Source organism: Neolamprologus brichardi, chromosome 20, assembly GCF_056152115.1.
Source record: "Neolamprologus brichardi isolate AB-2024 chromosome 20, ASM5615211v1, whole genome shotgun sequence".
Classification (NCBI taxonomy): domain Eukaryota; kingdom Metazoa; phylum Chordata; class Actinopteri; order Cichliformes; family Cichlidae; genus Neolamprologus; species Neolamprologus brichardi.
Genome location: NC_142123.1, coordinates 1,706,033 through 1,724,787, shown reverse-complemented (window position 1 = coordinate 1,724,787; position 18,755 = coordinate 1,706,033).

Below are 18,755 nucleotides of genomic sequence, written 5' to 3'. Positions count from 1 at the left end.
CAGTTCAGAAGCATGTGGCTACTGCTACTGACTTCGCATTGTTGCTGATAGGGAAACACAACTGCTCCCCTGGAGAGTTGGTGCTCATTGCTAAATGCTTTGATCCTCGTTGTACGGTTAAAGTCTGCTGCTGTTGCTGACTAAACTTGTTTTTGCAGTCGTAAGCAGGCTCTCGGTTTGCTGCACTTGTGGCAGAGAGCTCAGACAGGAGAGTGGTCAGACTTGACCATTATTTCTGAACACACAGGTACGAGTGGACCAGAGAGATTTAGAAGACCTGCTGCAGGAAAGGTCACGTGGAAAACAAGTTATCAGAGGGTTGCAGAAAGTATCCAGTATTACTGTTTACCTTTTTATGTTAAAGGCCTCATTTAAATCACACAAGTCAAGAAACTGATCTGTTGCCTGGTATCATGGTACCTAAAAAGCGCACTATATCCTGTAGAATAATTTGTTTTTTTGAAGATGGTTGTGGAGACAGCCTGATGTGTCCAAAAGGCTCCCATATGTTTTCAGCTAAAATCTGCCAAGCATGTGATTCACAGCACTTTCATATTTATTCATTGAAGCATTCAGTGACCCCAGTGCCGCATATATTCTGGAAAAGACGTCTGGTGAGGGTGATCAATGAGAACAGCTTAATATTGATTTACATGGACTTTTCTCAATAAGTAGATAAGTGGACACAAACTATTCCAACATAAGAGAAAATTTGACTTTATCCTGTTCTCCCAAATTTAATTGAAGGTGAAGGCTTGTTGTCACTACACAGTAGAGGAGATCCTGCAGATGCATCTGTGCAGCCTAGACGAGGAGATCTGCAAAATCAAAATGAGGTAAGACATTTGCTTTCTGTTGAAAAACAAAAAGTTTCAGAATGTACCAAGTTGAATACTGCAGTGTAAGATGCTACACTTGGTAGTCTTACTGAGCAGTCTATCAACGTTGGAGACCACTGTTCAGTGTCAAAAACAGGCTGCTTCTCCGATCAGTGAGCAAAGCAGTGTGGTGAAACAAAGGTAGCAGAAACTGCAGATAGTGCAAAAAAAAACAACCAAGACCACTATTTTTATCTATTTCTACAATGCTGAGCATACCCAGTTTCTTAGTTATCCATCTGAGTCCTTCTTAATGTCTTAAGTCATAGCCTACAGCATGATTTTAGTCATCCACGCTACCCTAACATAATCACTGTGCCCAACTGTGTTATCTTTTCAATGCAGCTCTTTTAAACTTATAGGGAAGTCATGTTATGACCATTGAATTTTACAATTACTTTATAGCTTTCATGTGTTTGTATGGATCATAGAAAACACTGTTTTTGTCATAGTTACAGTAAATGTGGGAAGATCTCTGGTTGGAGACACAGGGACATGTGGTCACCTTTGTTTGTGTGATGTTGGCGTCTCTCTAGTTTTTGATTATAAACTACTGTCCTTATGTGTTTTATCGTCTGTTTTTTAATATCATTTTTAGTCAAGATTATCTGCAATATGTGTGTCTACCAGGTTTGTGCATGAGCCTAACAGAACACTTAATAAGGTTTTATGAAGTGCGTCTTTGTGCAAACATTTCTGCACGCCTGTTTGTTTGTGTCTCTATCAGATTTTATTTTCCAGCCATCATCCGACTGATTATGTGATCCAAGGTTCAGAAGTTTTCATTTACCTCGATCTTGAACGGTAATGATAAAGGCTCAGATTATTAAAGCGACTCTCTCCCGCTGCCATGAAACATATCAAGAGCAAATGGGAGGGCTTTGATTTCTCAGTTTCCCTCAATGACTCTGAGTGGCTTTGAGGTCTGGTTTGAACTAGAGATGGAGAAGGCAAACACACTGAAATGAGAACGGGGTGGTTAGACGCAATTATAGAGTTTCAGAAATGCTCATTCCTGTCAGTTTGTTGTACATTAGTGACATTTCAATAAAATCTCCCATAAAGTTTAATTCTGCTTTATTTTGTGACTGCAATTATCTTTTGGCATACAACATCAAAACCATTCGTTCAGCTTCTGACATGTTTTTCTATCTGGGAAACACATTAAATGGTACTGGTGCTTGTTGAGTGCCAAGACGTTAACTTTAATGTAATCCAATTGAATCTATGTTCATTTTCACATAAAACATGGTGTTTTGACTGGAGTAGCGTTAAGGAAAATATGAATAGTTCTAGATGTATTTCTTTCAGTCAAAGCTTAGCATAAGTCTGGTGTTTTACTCAAAGTGAGCAGGCATGAGAAGAAAAGCCAAATATAAATTAGTCCTACCAAAGAAATAACCAAAACAAAATAAAAGTAAATATTTTGTGGACAAAAATACATGTACAGAGCACAAATAAATGTAAAAAGCAAAACAAAACAAACAAAAAAAGAGGTTTTTTTTCTACAAAACTCAGTAAATGTGAAACTCCCCGGGAGCAGACCGCCCATCGGGAACGCCGAAGCATTTCCTGGTGGCCTGAGGGCTGTTTCTCCCTGCTGTGAACAGTCAACTTGACCAGCAATAATGTAGCAAGCAGGAGTTAATGGACCTTTCAGTATCCATGCATTTAACATTTGTTATGCTTGCTGTAATGTCCCACACAAAAAGTTGCATATACCATGTACACATTAAGAGTTACATTGACTGTGAAATCAATGGGAAGAGTATAAGGAATGATGAAATAAAAAGGGAGAAAATATAAATAAAAACCAGAAAAGACCTCACCACAGGGAGACGTGTGTACTTTAGTTGTTGTAGCATCTGTTCTCTGAGAATTAATGAGTAGCTGTGTGGCCTTTTTTGTATTTGAATGTTTTTAATCTATTGAATATAATCCTTTGAAATAAAGCAGCCAATCGTATAACTAGTCTGGTTTGTGTTACAACACAAAGGGTTAGCATACAAAGTTAGCTTGGCGGTTTACAGGTTGGCCTGACATAGGATGAAATTAATGTTTCACTTTGCCCCCAGTGTGTGTGTGTGTGTGTGTGTGTGTGTGTGTGTGTGTGTGTGTGTTTATCAAAATTGTAACTATAAATTATCAGACTTTAAAAAATATTATAGGAGATCAATATATCAGCCAATTTTTTCACAGATTTTCACAAAGTACAGTAAAGTATTGGAGGTTATATGTGTTATTGATTTGGACGGGTCAATGATCCTGCCATCTGGAAGGTGAAGCACAAGCAATTCTTCATTGTCAGTGCAAAGGTGAATGCTAATAGGTAAGGTTAGCTAGCTTAAAGTTACTGCAAAGTTGATCTGTGGGTCGCTACGATCAGGGTCACCAAATTAGTCTCCAATTAACCGAACCTCATTAACTCCATGAGGTTCTTCTTGCTGTGAAGCAACAATGCTAACCATTGCACCACCGTGCTGCCTCATGATATAAAGCTGTTTAAAATGGTTTTCTTTTCAGGTAAACCATGGCTCAAATGTCAGCAGCTGTGAACGAAGCAGCAAGTACTTTTTGAATCGAGTTGAACTACTATACTGCATTTTGGCTAAATATCTAACCACTTCTTTCCGCTGGTCCAATTGAGGGTTGAGGGCTGGAGCCTATCCTAGCTATCTGTAGGGTAGCCAGAAATGTGAGAGTGAATGGTTGGCTAAACTTGCATAAAATCTTTGATGGGGAGTGGATGAAAAGCCTCTTTTTAGTCTCCAGGGTCATGTCCAAATTCATGGGCTGCTTCCTCCTGAGGCCGCATTTGTAGACCGATTACGTCACAGCGACGCGCCGAAGGCTGTCCAAATTCGTAGACTCCTCCGAATGCAGCCGACAAATGCGTCCTCCTTTTCCCCGAATTTGAAGGATGGGTCGGGTGTGTCCTTCGTGGCCCACCATATCCCAGAATTCATAGCGCGGCCCAGCCAAACTCCAGTTTCCAACAATGGCGGGCGCTACTAAGTTGTGGCCGAGAACGGCACAACTCCCAGCACATCATTTTCAGATCACCGCGGACTTTCGCTGCTTGGGTTAAACGTAATATATAAGTCACTTAGACAACCTAAAAATGTTATTGTTGGGCTTTTTTCAGTGTTTTGTTTGTTCGTGAGTAAATCGGTTTGGCTGAGATTAAAGTTATTAGATTAGATAAAATAAAACTTTATTAACCCCCCGGGTGGGTTCCTCCTTGGTTTTTACACAGCTGACTAAACATTAAACAGAAGTATGAGACACTCAAGAATTTACGCCAGTGTCCTGTTATATTTTAGACAGCAAGGAGCAGACGGCCGAGTTTATTAAACTCCACCGAGACAGCGGTGACGCAAATCAGAAGGCGAGACCGTCCCATTTCACGGCCGTTTACTTCCGGCCTACCCGACCTTCTGAGGACCCGGCCCACGTAGACCGCGAAGGTCGGGTCCTCAGGAGGATGCAGCCCATGAATTTGGACACGATGCAGATGAGCATTTCAATAAGGAAGTGACAGCACAGGAAAACTATGAAATGTTCTATCGCATATATTGCAAGAAAATAGTTCTACCAGGACCTGATGATGGATATTCATCTGGGCACCTAAACTGTTTCTGCTTTGCAACAGCATCTCTTCTTAGTAATTATCTGCGCTATAAGAGACTGAAGAAGTTCTGCATATCTATTTAACTCTACGACACAAGTGCTGCCGGATCCACCCTCTACCTGCCCCCCCCACACACACACAAGTGCTCAGACACTCACAGGTATATTGTCTTATATAAAGCTGGAAGCTGTTATTAGTGTAATCACTTTACTTCAGAAAGCCCTGCACATGTCCATTATGGTATTTATAGAGTATGTACTGCTGGAAAATTCAGATGACGGATGACCAGTGAGGTAATCGGCTAATCATGGCAAGAGCATTGCTTAATTACTTTGTTCATTCAAGGTGACATTTGGCTACGGCGTGCCCACTCTCTTAGTCAGTTTGCAAGCCAAGTGAAAGAGAATTAAGGCTAAAGGGGGCATGCATTAGTGTCTAGACTGATGGTAAACATCTTTCTACCTGACAAGAAGATGAGTTTAATTCTCCATATCTCTGCATTTGTGAAGTTTCCTCTTTCTTCCTGAAGGTGTCCACTCTCTTTACACACCCAGCTTTAATTAATATAGTGATCACAGCCTGTCCTTTCAGTCATATGAGTCGTCTTCTGTGGCTAAAATTGCATTTGTGATCATGGAGCTTGTTTTAAAAACCAAGCTGTATATATTTAATTCTGCTAGCACAGCGGCCCCCAACCCCCGGGCCTCGGACCGGTACCGGTCCGTGAGTTGTTTGGTACCGGGCCACGAGAGTTGAGGCTCAGGTGTGAAATGTATAGTTTTCAGGGTTTTTATCGGTTTTCAGCGTTATTTTGTTATCGTTTTGATCGTTAACTCGGTTTTCCTGGGTCTTTTCACGTGTGTTATGAATAAATTTTCTTTTTTTCGGTACCGGTACTAGTTTTATTTTGTTGTATTTTTCCGCGACACCTTAAAGGCCGGTCCATGAAAATATTGTCGGGCATAAACCGGTCCGTGGCGCAAAAAAGGTTGGAGACCGCTGTGCTAGCACACAGGCACATGATGCATATTTACGCGATACATGTACAAAGGATACAAACACACACGCAGATACACACAGAAAAACTCAAATAATGAAACGGCCCGTGGTTATATATCCATTCTTGATGCGGACCCAGAGGGACAGAGATTTATGACTCTTGTCTTTACAATCACTTTTGGATTCAAATCTCACCACAACACACACAAAAAAGCACCACAACACAAAGACGTGTGCATGCATGTTGCACAGCAAGCAGAGAGGCTTTATGTGTGCTCATATCAGCACATCACAATGATAAATGCACACGACGTATTGAGCTGCACATAACGCAGCCTCATTTAGACAGACTCAAGAACACTGAATATGAAGTAATGGATTTACCACCGAGTACCCAGAGATATTTGAACACTGTTTATGTTGTGCGATTGGATTATTTTATACTTCAGTTTATTAAGTGAGGTACAGCTGGCTGAAATGGGTGTTTTTAATACAAATAATCTTGCAATAAATTCAAACTCAACAAAGAATATTGTGGTTTTCCTGATTTTACATTAGTATGTTTATGTTGGGAGTTTCTAGCTTATTGTACACTATCGTAATACAGTATTGTTCAGTACAAAATGACTGAATAGTGAAATATTTTGCCTAACATTGCACTAAAAGGCTTTTTTAACCTTAGTCTTATAAGACCTGTCTCATATGGTTTACTCGTGAAAGTTCCTTCACAGTATTGTTCAATATTGTTTTAATTCTCATTGATATTTTTGCTTGAAAAAAATACAAAACATACTTTCTTGAAAAAATCATAAAATAATTTAAAAATTTAAAATGATACATACACATTCGTTACACCTTTCTAGTACTTGATTACATCCCCTTTACATCCATAGTAGGTGTCTCCTGTGGCATCTTAAAGGTGCTCTATTGCATTCAGGTCAGTGTAACTGCAACTTTGCAAAGTGGCTGAACTGTACAAGCTGGCTGATTTTTCAAATCATACCAGCATGACTTCACGCGTATATTGACATTTAAAGATTACACAGTAAAATAAAGGCTAGGAGGTTTTACTCATTGCACCCTTTCAATGTGGATAATATGTCACAGTATTTATTTATTTTTTTACTGCACTTCACCAAGGGCAGTGGTCTTTACAGCGTTCCTTCCTTTTAAGTCATGTCCCTTTTTTGATTTCATTTGAAAAGTCATATTTTATCACATCTAGTTCTTTGTGGAAATTTCCTACATGTCCTGCAAAAACGTTGCTTCTGTGTAATATCAGATATATAATGGTACACCGTGCTAGTGCTAGGTTGGACCCACGTTTGCCTTCATGGCAAAGATTCAACGAGATGCTGAAAATAATCAGATTCTGGTCCATTTTCACATGTAGCATCACACAGTTGCTACAGATGAGAATTTTCCTGTCCACCACATCCCAAAGGTGCTGTATTAGATTAACATCTGGTGGTTGTGGAGGTCGTTTGAGTACATGGAGCACCTGCAGGATGCAGCCACCAGAAAACTACCATCAAAAAACTGCAGAACAAAAACCAAAAGTCATCGAACCAGGCAGCATTTTTCAAATCTGCTGTTGTACACTTTTGGTGAGTCTGTGCAAATTGTAGCTTCAGTTTCCTGTTGATAGCTGACAGTATCCTTTTCATGGAAAAAAACAACATTTATTTCCTGTAGCTAATTACTTTTACATAAATATGAAATAGACGGGGTTGAAAAAGGAATGCAGTGTAGCTTTACTGCTATATGTCAACAGCTTCTAAATGAGCATCTATGCATCTGTTAATCCCCCACAATGATTCTTGCCTTTATAAAGATTCAGATAATACAATTGAAAGCACAGCATCATTAGGCATTATCCTCAAGGACCTCACCACCCGACCAGCGTCGCTCCCTGGGGCTTAGAGGAGGTGCCCCTGGGACATATCTGGATTTAACACCAAGGCAGCCAAGAATATTACAAGCACAGGAAGCGCATGCTTGTCTCAGTCACTTTCATATGCGGGAGGATTTATTTTTCATTTAAAATGTAAAAGATTGTCTGAGGATCTCACCAGCACAGTTGCTACACGGCTAACATCCTTCGAGGAAGCATAAAAAAAAAAAGCAAACATATTTACAGCCATTAGTTTATGGTAAAGCTTTATATCGTGGACTGAATCTGTTCACATTTCCATCCTTTGTGAATGACTTCATAAAATATAAACCACACATTTCAAGTAGATGTGCAGCCGGGGTGTGCAGCTCGTTTAAGTGCGCTTGTCACCAAGACTGCCAACCATGAATTAATGAATCAAGTTGAAAATGTCAAAGCAGGTCCCAGATCGCTCTGCTGTGGTTCAGCTGCAGAGCACTGTCAGCATCAGGCGGCTAACTGATGGTAAAAGGCCGTACTCACAAAACAAACCAGTCGCACAAACACACGCGCGCACACACACAGTATCTGCCAAGCCATTCCATTTCTCTTGTTATAAAAAAGGTCATTCTTGTCTCTTCTCTTGCTTCAGTGGGTGGTCAAATCTCTGCACTCCAGCCCTCGATGCATACGAGTGCTGGAACATCATTATTATGTACACATTTTTCCATCTGGTATATGTAAATGTTCTCTTTCTCCCGTAGCCAGACTGACATTGCGATTTCATTTACCTATCGGTGCAATAGCCTGCATCCTGCGCAGATCCATCATAATGCCACAGTACTTTGACTTCCTCTCGCCAGATTGCCATTAATAGACGGAGGATGTATGCATTCATTCCTGAGGTGTAAAAAAGTAATCAGACAGATGCATTAAGGGCAGAAGGGTGATAATCCTCTCCTCTTCGCACTCTCATCTTTCGTTGCCTTTCATCACCCTCTTCTCGGTGCATGCCGGGAGCAAAATTTGATTGATAAGGAAAGCATAAACAGCGTGACATGGAGAGAAGCGGAGTTCATAAAGAACATCATCGATTGTTTGGATGCTCGGGAGACACTGGCACGTGCCAGCACAAATTTAAGTCTGCATATAACAAAGACATTGATATCATTAAGTTCATTCCTGCAAATGTGTTATTTCATCATTAGAAATTCAGGAGTGGGAATCTTGTGACAAATAACCAGGCAATGCAATCGTTTGCCTCTCAGGCAAGTTTCTGGTCCTTTGACTGCAGCTGACATGAACCGATTCTGCTTTTGCTGGACATTTTGGTCAGAGCAGCCCTGCTTTCAACGCTTGCAGCAGATCTCAGAGTAGAAGAAGGGTTTTTGTCACCTGCTGCACTCCAAACATTGGAGCTGGAGTTTGTCCCACTGTAAAATCAGTCACTGGTGAATGGGTGCAGTGACTTCAAAACCTGCTTGCTAAAGAGTCGGACAACTGTCACAACATTTATTTCAGGTGGCATTTCTCTCTCAGATATTAAAAAAAGGAAAAACCAAAAGAAAAATGTATATACCAGGGCAATGAAACCAGTAAGTTTACATTTACAAGAACACCCATCCTAAATCCAAACCTAAGACATATGACTTTACAACTGGATGTGTATAGAACTGCACATGTTCTCCACATTATATAATGATGTTTCCCTTCAGCAAGTCTCTGTTTCTGTTTATTTGTCTCACATTCTGTCTTTTGTTCTGAACACAGAGCAATCAGTGGGTGGAATGAATCTCAATAGATGCCCATTATGTTAGCTTCCAACACAATATGTTAGCAACTCATGCTGGTTTCCTCCATATGTGGTGAAAAAAAGATCATCTTCTCTTAAAGAAGACTTCTGTTTGTCATCTTTTTGGGAAATACTGTAACATTTTAGCTTAACAAGTCAATATAAAATTGAAAAGTTGAAAAGACAAAATCCCTTTTTGACCAAAAGTGTTAGAAGCATTTTCATATTTTTAGCTTTCTAAGAGATGCAGGACGGCTCTGAAATAATACGAGATATTTTATTTGACTATGTTTTCAAATATAGTCCAACAACTGAGACTATTTTAAAAGCAAAAGCAGGATAATTACGACTTTGTAGGGTTTTTTGTCTGTCTCTGTTTGTGTGTGCACATGTCTTCAGTGGGAGAGTGCATTATGTGCTGCCCATTTCTTGAAATGAACAGATGGAGGAAAGCGGCAAAGGTCACTGCATCCACATAGAGCTGGTGTTCAGGGTGAAGGAAGAGTGCGGTTTTGTCACCTCTCTCACAGCTTCATATGTAGTTGAAGTATTTCATATTATTGAATCTGTGGCCTGACATAGTCGGTGCACATAAAGTAAAAAATGCTTCCTTCCAATGTAGTATAAACGTGACCCTGAGCTGAGACTCAGGAGTGCATAACCAGGCTCTGAACAGTGAGAGAGTTCAGCATGACACTGACATTTACGTTGTACCAGGAGCTTCAGTCATTCATTCACCTATTTTCTCATCCATGTGGATTCACATTCATTTCAAACTCTTTTAAAAAAGTAAATAAAGTGGTTAAGCTGCGCTGTCTCGTCATGAAAATAGTATTTTCACAGAGTATGACATTTAGTTTGTTTACCTTAACAGCTAAACATATTCTCACAGGTCGGCAGAGTTCAGCTCTTAAAGTTTAAGATGTTTCCTTGTTTTAACAGTTTCAGGAGGGAACCTGATGCATTCGTTTAAATAAATCTCTCTAATGGTGAAACAGACCTTTTGAAAAATCCTTTCAGAGCTGTGGCAGATCACCGGCGGGGTGAAAGATTGGCCTAATAAAGAAAGAGTTATCTAAGGCCAACAGATGACTTGCAGAAACAATGCTGATGATTGAGCAAAACAACTACGCATGTGTGCACACTTGCAACACACGTGCACTTACACACAGACACACACACAGGCCTAAAAAGATGTGTTTGCACTCTGGGGGAAAAGTTCTCAAAGCACACTAACATTTGATATTTTGTGCATTTAGCGATCCGTCCGACTGTACCACGACTAGAAGCTGTGTGTTTGTCGAGCTCGGGTCAGAGAACCATGATGTGAAACCAAAAGTGTTGAGTTTTCTTTTCTGAAGTTATCCTTAAAAACTCCAAATATCTACAATGTCCTGGATCTCTGTTTGTTTATATGTGCGCGTCCGCGGCTCTGCCCACCACCACGCCGACGCCCATTACTTTTATGAGGCTTTTGAGTTATGACCTTTAATAAGAAGGCATTATGGGAATTTTTGGTGTCTTGGCTCTTCTCCAGAATTATAAGTTCATCCTCTGAGGTTGCTCAGCGATAAAGTTGTCAGCTGAATATTGCCCACCCAGAGAGAATTTACTCCCTTTTATAAGTGTGTGCGTGTGTGTTTGCTCAGCCCCGTGGTTTGGTCATGACATTTACGTTGGGTATTATTGCCACGCTGAGAGCTGCTGACTGACAGACATTAATTGCACTTTTTTTTCCTTTTTTTTGTGACTCACAGCTTCTGAGAGATCACTGTGCCCTGCTAATACTCAGGAGCTCCTTTGTTGATGCAGACGCATTTGAACAGGCAAAATGCATGGCCCACATTCTTACCCCATATTTCCACCACTTTGCCCCTGAGACTCGCTTTCTGAGTGGGCAAGTTCCAGGTTTAACCCCCTTAATGGGAGTAAAACCACCAGTGATGGATGCTCACTATATAAAATCTGTATGTGTGTGTGTGTGCATGGTTTCACAGATGCTAGTATGTTAGCATAGATACATTTAGCGCGTTTATCAGGCTTCCCCTCTCTCACTGCAAAATCTGGTTGGCACAAAAAGCCTTTTCAGTTTCAGTTTTTTGGGGGGATGTGATCCAAACTGAAATAAAGAAAGGAGGAATGATCACGTTAGGTTTTGCACTTTCACACAGGTTTGTATGTTTTGCACACAGCTACTGAACAGCTGACTGGTGTTATGGTCTGTCTGCCTGACTCTTCGTTAAATGCAGATTACCAACGAAAAATGATGAGACGGGCAAAGTGAGGCAGAAGTCTTTCTCATCTTCCCCTGAGAAGCAGTATACCCCACCAGATGTCTTGGGAAATGCTAGAAGTTGGAGGCACTTGAGGCGCTTGACTGCAGTTCTTTAGCTAAGCTGAGATCGAGCTGAATTCCCTGTTGATCAGCAAAAAACAGCAGGCAGCTCGTAATAGCCACTCGCTGTCACTTCACTCGCACAGAGTATAATTCAGTAGAGTCCACCACAGCTTGCTCAGAATCAGCGAGACGTTATTAATGGGCCATCAGCCTTCTAACACGTAATAACGTTGACATGAAGATGGACTTTGACAAAGATTTTCCCTGACAGCATGTCTAAATATGTGAGAAATATGGAAAGAGGAGGGAGGCTTTTTCACTAAAAGAAAAGGTAGAAGGTAGGCCGACTTTTAGAGGAGCTCACAGGCTTTGCTTCCCAGAGTGTGCAATTTGATGCATCACAGAGAGGATGAAATATCATTATCTGTATGACTGGCTCTTAGCTACTTTAAAGTAGTGGATTCAGAGCACTTAAATAAACATGCATATGCCATTTTTATCAAAAATATTCAGAGCACCACTCGTAGCTCAGTTCTTGCGTGACAGAAGCTGCTCGTGATGCTGAAGTCTGAAACTTTTAACCTGCGTTTAATACTGGATAAAGTTTGCTCTGTAGTTGATGATGGATAACACGCAGAACTCCAGTGTGGCTCTAACCATATTTTTTACAACAATGCGTGAGCAATGTGACAGCTGGAAGACAACAGTGGAATCAGATTACCATGATACACAATCTGCTCACTGTCGTGTGCTTGCGCCGGTTTTTTGTTATTAATTAGAAGATAACTGAAGCGAAAACAAACCTGTATTGTCACAACTGCATCGTCATCAGACTAATATTTGTCCAGTTGTAGTAAATTTTAATCATACAGACAGGTGCAGATTTTAGGACAAAACATTAACAACTTGTGGGGGTTGTCAGTTGTACTGTGGGAAGCACCTTAGAAGGAAAGTCACTGTAAATCAGTGATCGCCTGCATTTCTATCCTAATAGGAGTGGTCTCTGGTTGTCAGTGGACCTATTGACAGCTGATCAAGGGCCAATGAAAGTATTGATGATCTCAAAAATTTTGTGAATCATACGCTACGGCCTCTATGGCCACTGGATCTCATCCCACTTGAACACTTATTTATATTTAAAAGTGCAATACTGTAATTTTCTGCTGCTCATTCCTGTGCAATATCCCATCTGCCCTCCCTTTTCTTATTTAATCACTAGTGTACATATATTTATATTTGTAGACACATATATATTTAGTCATCTTTTCTCTTTTACCATGTCTCTCTAATATTTTGCTCCTTACTATTTTTCTATTTTTTATTATTTTATTATTTTATATTTTATTATATTTTATTATATTATATTTTATTTTAATATATTTTATTATATTTTATCATATTTTATTTTATTATATTATATTTTATTATATTGTATTATATTTTATTATATTGTATTATATTTTATTATATTTTCTTCTACTGTATCATGCTGCTGAGTGACTGCTGCTCGTCAAACACATTTCATTGCAATGTTGACCCTGTGCTAACTTGCATATGACAAATAAAACTGAAACTGAAACTTATCATCAAAGCACCTCTTCTTCTTCTCCTTTTAGCTGTTCCCTTTAGCAGTAGCCACAGTAGATCATCAACCTTCATCTCATCCTATCTCCAGCATCCTCCTCTGTCACACCAACCCTCTGCATGTCCACTTTCACAACATTCAGGAAACTTCCCTGTGGTCTTCTTCTTTTCCTCTCCATATTCAGCATCCTCTGTCCAGTATATCCACTATCCCTGCTCAGCACATATTCCAACCCTGTCAGCCTTGTCTCTATAACTTTGTCACAAATCACCTCGGACACCCTCACTATGCCCCAACTTGAATCTTTACTGTTAGCCCTGTCTTTTTCTCATTCATTCATGCACACCAAATGAGGAAAACACTTTTGTTTCATCCCTCTGGGAACCTTCAGGCTGTGTTCTCGCACACTCAATGACTACCGGTCAGGGGGCAGTAAAACTTGAAAAACTGAAAACATAATTTTGGGCCTTATTGCTGAAGCTATTATATTTCGAAAAGCGCAGCTGGTTTTGGTTTCCAGTTTGTGTTGCACTTCTTGCCTTTGCAGACTGGTTGGTACTATCCACGAAGGATGACCCCAGCAATCTGCTGGCAACCACAAGAATTGAGGTTTGCAATGCAACACGCTCCTTGCAATCAATTTTACAAGATATCCTTCAGCAACCTCCAGGAACCATTTGTTAACCTGTTAAGGAAAACTCATTTTTACCAGTTTGTAGCTGCTAGAGAGTTAGTGACTCGTCTCTAAGGCTGTGTGAATGAAGCTTTAGCAATCAGTTTCAGCTCAACCGCCTCAAGCAACCAGTTGCCAACTGGTCTGGGAATACACATTTTCTCCTCACAATTGATGGTTGTCAGATGGTTGCTAACCGGTCTCTAATCTTGCTTGACTGTGGCCTTAATTTATCATCTTTCTGGATTTAGTATAGTTAACTTTTTTACATTATTTTTCTGTGGTTGCTTTATTATTCAAATGCATACCTGTTCTTCTTTCTTTCTTTCTTTTTTATGTTCAAAATAGAAATTTAGTCATTCATCACAATATAAGTTTTTACTGGCCTTACAGAAAACTAGCTTGTCATTTTTAACACAAATACTATCCTTACAGTGCTCAGCATAAATGAGTACGCCCCACTACATTAGTCAGAAAACCTTTAGTTTCCTTTCAGAATCAACATTTTAAGATACTATACTACAAAATACTCCCACAAATGTGGGCCATTGATTGCAAACAAGATTTGTTAATTTGCAAACACAAAAAAAGTGATTTTTCTAACAAATTCATTCAAGCTCATGTTGCAAAAATGAGTACACCCTAATTATGGTCTTAGGAGAACAGCCATACTTAAGACTACAAAATTCGAATTAACAGGCATTCAACCACAGGTGAGTCTAATGATTCATTTAAGAGGTGTCCAGCAGACAGGTGACTATAACAGGGCTTAACAAAGAAAAGCCCTTCCCATTTCATGCTGCCAGCAAGGGCTCCACAGGGAAGAGAAATGTGACAAAATCTGAGAAAGGAAAACATTTCGTTACACAAAAAAGGTGAGGATTACAAGAAGCTTTACATATCAGTCAAAATACTGTAAAATGTAAGTGCAACCATCTTACAGAGACGTGAAGTTAAGATCTCGACAGGAGCGTCTTCTGATGAGAAGGGTTGAAGAATGCAAGTTCACTGCAGTTAGCTAAAGCAGTAGAAAGCCAAACTGGAGTGACCGTTTCCCGTGACACCATATGGTGCACACTGCAGAGGAATGGCGTGCATGGGTATCGTCCACGAAGGAAGCCTTTCTTGAAGCCCATGCACAAAAAAGCACATCTAGAATTTGCTAGGGCCCATGCTGAAAAAGAGGAAGACTACTGGGACTCTGGAGTGATGAGACAAAGATCACTGCTTTTGGAATTAATGGTTTCAAAACTGTATGGCGTCGTAAAGGTGAGGATTTCAACGAGAAATGGTGCCCACAGTGAAACATGGGGGTGGCAGTTAGTGATGTGCGATATCACTGATTTCCTTTCCGATCCGATACCAAGTAAAATTCAGGGTGGTATCGACGATACTGATCCGATACCGATACTAAACTTCACGTTTCATTGTATTTCATAATACAATATATAATTGTATTATGAAATTGTAATGACATCAGACAACTTGTTCTTATTGCTCATTAATGCAGAATTATCATATGGAAATAAAAAACCTGAAGTTGTGGCTATTTGAACACGTTGCCTGTCTGCAGCACTAAAGGACTCGCGAGAGACGTCTGTCTCGCCCTAGCAGCACCTGTCCTCTCCTCCTCTTCAGTTCGCCTCAACATAAGCTCGTCATATTCTGTGATGTGATTTACTCTGAGGTGTTTGACGAGGTTAGTGCTGTTGCCACAACACCTCACTGTCTTGACACATGTATCGCAATCGTCTTGGCTGTTTGTGGAGGTAAAATACGTCCACACATGACTCCATTGTTGTGAGTGCGCACACCAGGGGCTGCGACACATTTATACAGTCATATATCACATATGACTATGAAAGGCGTAAGAGGAAGTAGTTCCTTCCAATTTAGACGATCCGAATGATGTAGTATCTATCCACTGTTTTCCTGTTAATGAAAAACTACAAATTTACCCCAAAATACTAAAATATTGATATTTTAATATGAGAATCAATGCTAAAACATAAATTACTGGTATCAGAAGAATCGATATTTCAATTTCGATCCGCACACCACTAGTGGCGGTGTCCTTATGTGGGGCTGCAGGAGTGCTGCTGGTGTTGGGGAGCTGCATTTCATTGATGGTATCATGAACTCAACAATGTGCTGCTCTATACTGAAGGAGAAGATGCTGCAATCACTCCGTGCACTTGGTCGTCGTGCAATTTTTCCAATACGACAATGATCCAAAACACACATCTAAGGCTACGTTCACTCTGCAGGTCTTAACGCTCAATTCCGATTTTTTGATCAAATCCGATTTTTTTGTCTGCTCGTTCACACTACAAATAAAATGTGACCGCAAACGCGCTCTAGTGTGAACGCTCAAAGCGGCCGCATGCGCAAAAGAAGACGTCACACACAACGCGCTCTGTTTAGACCCAGAGCAACAGTATTGTTTGACTGATGGACCTTAATATAAAGACTTCGGACTTCACGTTTCCCAATTTTTGCTTTAAGTTATTTTGTTATTTACATAATAATGTAAATAACCTAATAATGATCCTTATTGCTGTTTTAGAGGAGCGCTGCTTCAAAGGATAGCTGTAGATTATACAGTACAAATAAAATGTTCATGTTTCTCCACAACGTTGTTCCCAACAGTTTCACTGGATGGCCAGGAAGCGTTCACGATGTCTTCTTGGGCGCTTCTCCGGCGCTGATAATTGGCGTCTGTCTTGTGTCAGTGACGTAAGAGACGGATTTAATGCGACATGACCATCAAACAGCAGTCGCTTTCTGAAACATCAGATATGTATCAGATTCAGCACCACATACAAAAGTGACCCAGATCGGATTTGAAAATATCGGATTTGTGCCGTTCACACTGTCACACCATGATCGAATATGGGTCGCATAGGGTCAAAAAAATCTGATTTGGTGCGCTTTTGCCTGCAGTGTGAATGTAGCCCAAAGCTACTGCTGCATTTCTGAAGAAGAACAGGGTGAAGGTGATTGAGCGGCCAAGTATGTCTCTTGATATGAACCCAATCGAACACCTGTGGGCAATTCTGAAGCGACGAGTTGAGCATCACTCTGCATCCAATTCAATTCAATTCAATTCAATTTTATTTATATAGCACCAAATCACAACAAATGTCGCCTCAAGGCGCTTCATAGATACAGAGAAACCCCAACAATCATATGACCCCCTATGAGCAAGCACTTTGGCGACAGTGGGAAGGAAAAACTCCCTTTTAACAGGAAGAAACCTCCGGCAGAACCAGGCTCTAAAAGAGGTTGTTCTTGAAGAATGGAAAACAATAGATGTTGCAATATGTTGCCAACGTGTGCATTCCACGCCTAGAAGACTTGGTGCTGTCCTTGAAAATAATGGTGGTCATACAAAATACTGGATGTAGTAGTTTTTGTTGCGGGGTGTATTCATTTTTGCTTCAATCGATTTGAGTAAAACGGAAGATTTTGTGATCTAAGTTATATTATTAACTTTATTTTCATGTTATGCAGTTAAACAAGTGTTCAATAAAACTTAGCCTGGTGAAAAGTTTGGAAATTGTTGTTTTGTTTGTTGAGCTACTGATTAAATTCGTACTTTTTAAAGGGGGAGCACTCATTTATGCTGAGCACTGTATCTCAGATTAATGTATGGGTAGGTGAAGATCTTCTCACACAGAGTGGAGAACATGTTGAGGAACATGTACACATGGTAATCAACTAGATAAGCCAGTATAATTATAAAAGGACAACCAACCTCCTTAGAATTTATCACATTACATGTAAAATCAATGGGTCTTCATTACTTAGTTAAAGAACACAAATACGGAGTATTACCTACCACAAACCCCCCCCCCCCCCCCCCCTTCCATCCATTGCTAGTTAAATCCCATGCTAATATATGCTTATACACATGCCTTTAAACCAGTGTGCTCAGGTAGAACCAAAACAAAACTGGAGGTAACTTTACTCTCATCACTCCCTGACAAAATCTTTTCAGAGCAGATGATGTGCAGAGACACACAGCCAGCCTTCAAAACAGATCCTGCTGTGCGCACTTGATTTTTCCTGCATACCCACTAAATGTATAAAAGTAAGAAAATCCTCAGTGAGATTTCAAAGCAGGCAAAAAGTGAGCAAAACCCACTTTCATATCTGTGCGCATTATGATGGCACTTGAGCTAACGAGACACTCTTCTTTCTTTCTCAGTTGAAAAACACCCAGAAAAGGTCTTTTTCCACAGCACTTGCAATTCTTGATACTCACCAAAGCATTTGTTCTTGCACCACTATTCTTTTCTTTTACCCTTTTGTGTGAGTGGAAAGCTGAGTGTGAAAAGCCTGGTTAACCTTACTCTGGGCCTTCGGGGATACTGGAGTGTTGTGTGCTACATGTCAGAGGCTTAATGATGGCTCACAGTCAACCCAGCTTTCACTTTGCGAATGCGCATGGACTGTCTGTGCACCTGTGTGGGTGTGGGTGTGATTATACATCTGAATGTGGCTCTGTGTGTTTCTTAGATCAAGGGTTAACTACACAGGGCACGATGTCAAAGGCAGGTCTTTGGTCGGTGAAAACACTGCCGAATTCACTCAGCAGTTACCATGGAGACAGCACTGCTAATTCTTGACAGCTCTGCCTCTGTTATCAGTGTTATCTACATTGATTTGGTCCCTGCTGCAAATTACCATTCAAGTGAAAGGCATTTTAAATTTAAAGACTATTATTCAACAAGTCAATTTTAAGCTATAAATAAAATTGATTCAAAAATATCTGAGGAGGCTATTTCAGAGAAAGGGTTGCAGTAGGAAAACTGTGGGGATAGGCAGGGCCCACAGAGTGTGAGATGGAAATCAAGGTTTGAGGCATCACAGGCATGTGATGTGGGTAAGGAGCCGATGAAGAGAGGTTGAAACTCATGTGATCTGGTTAACATGGTCTAGTCTTGGGTATTTTTACTAGTTTTAGCTGCAGGATTCACAAGA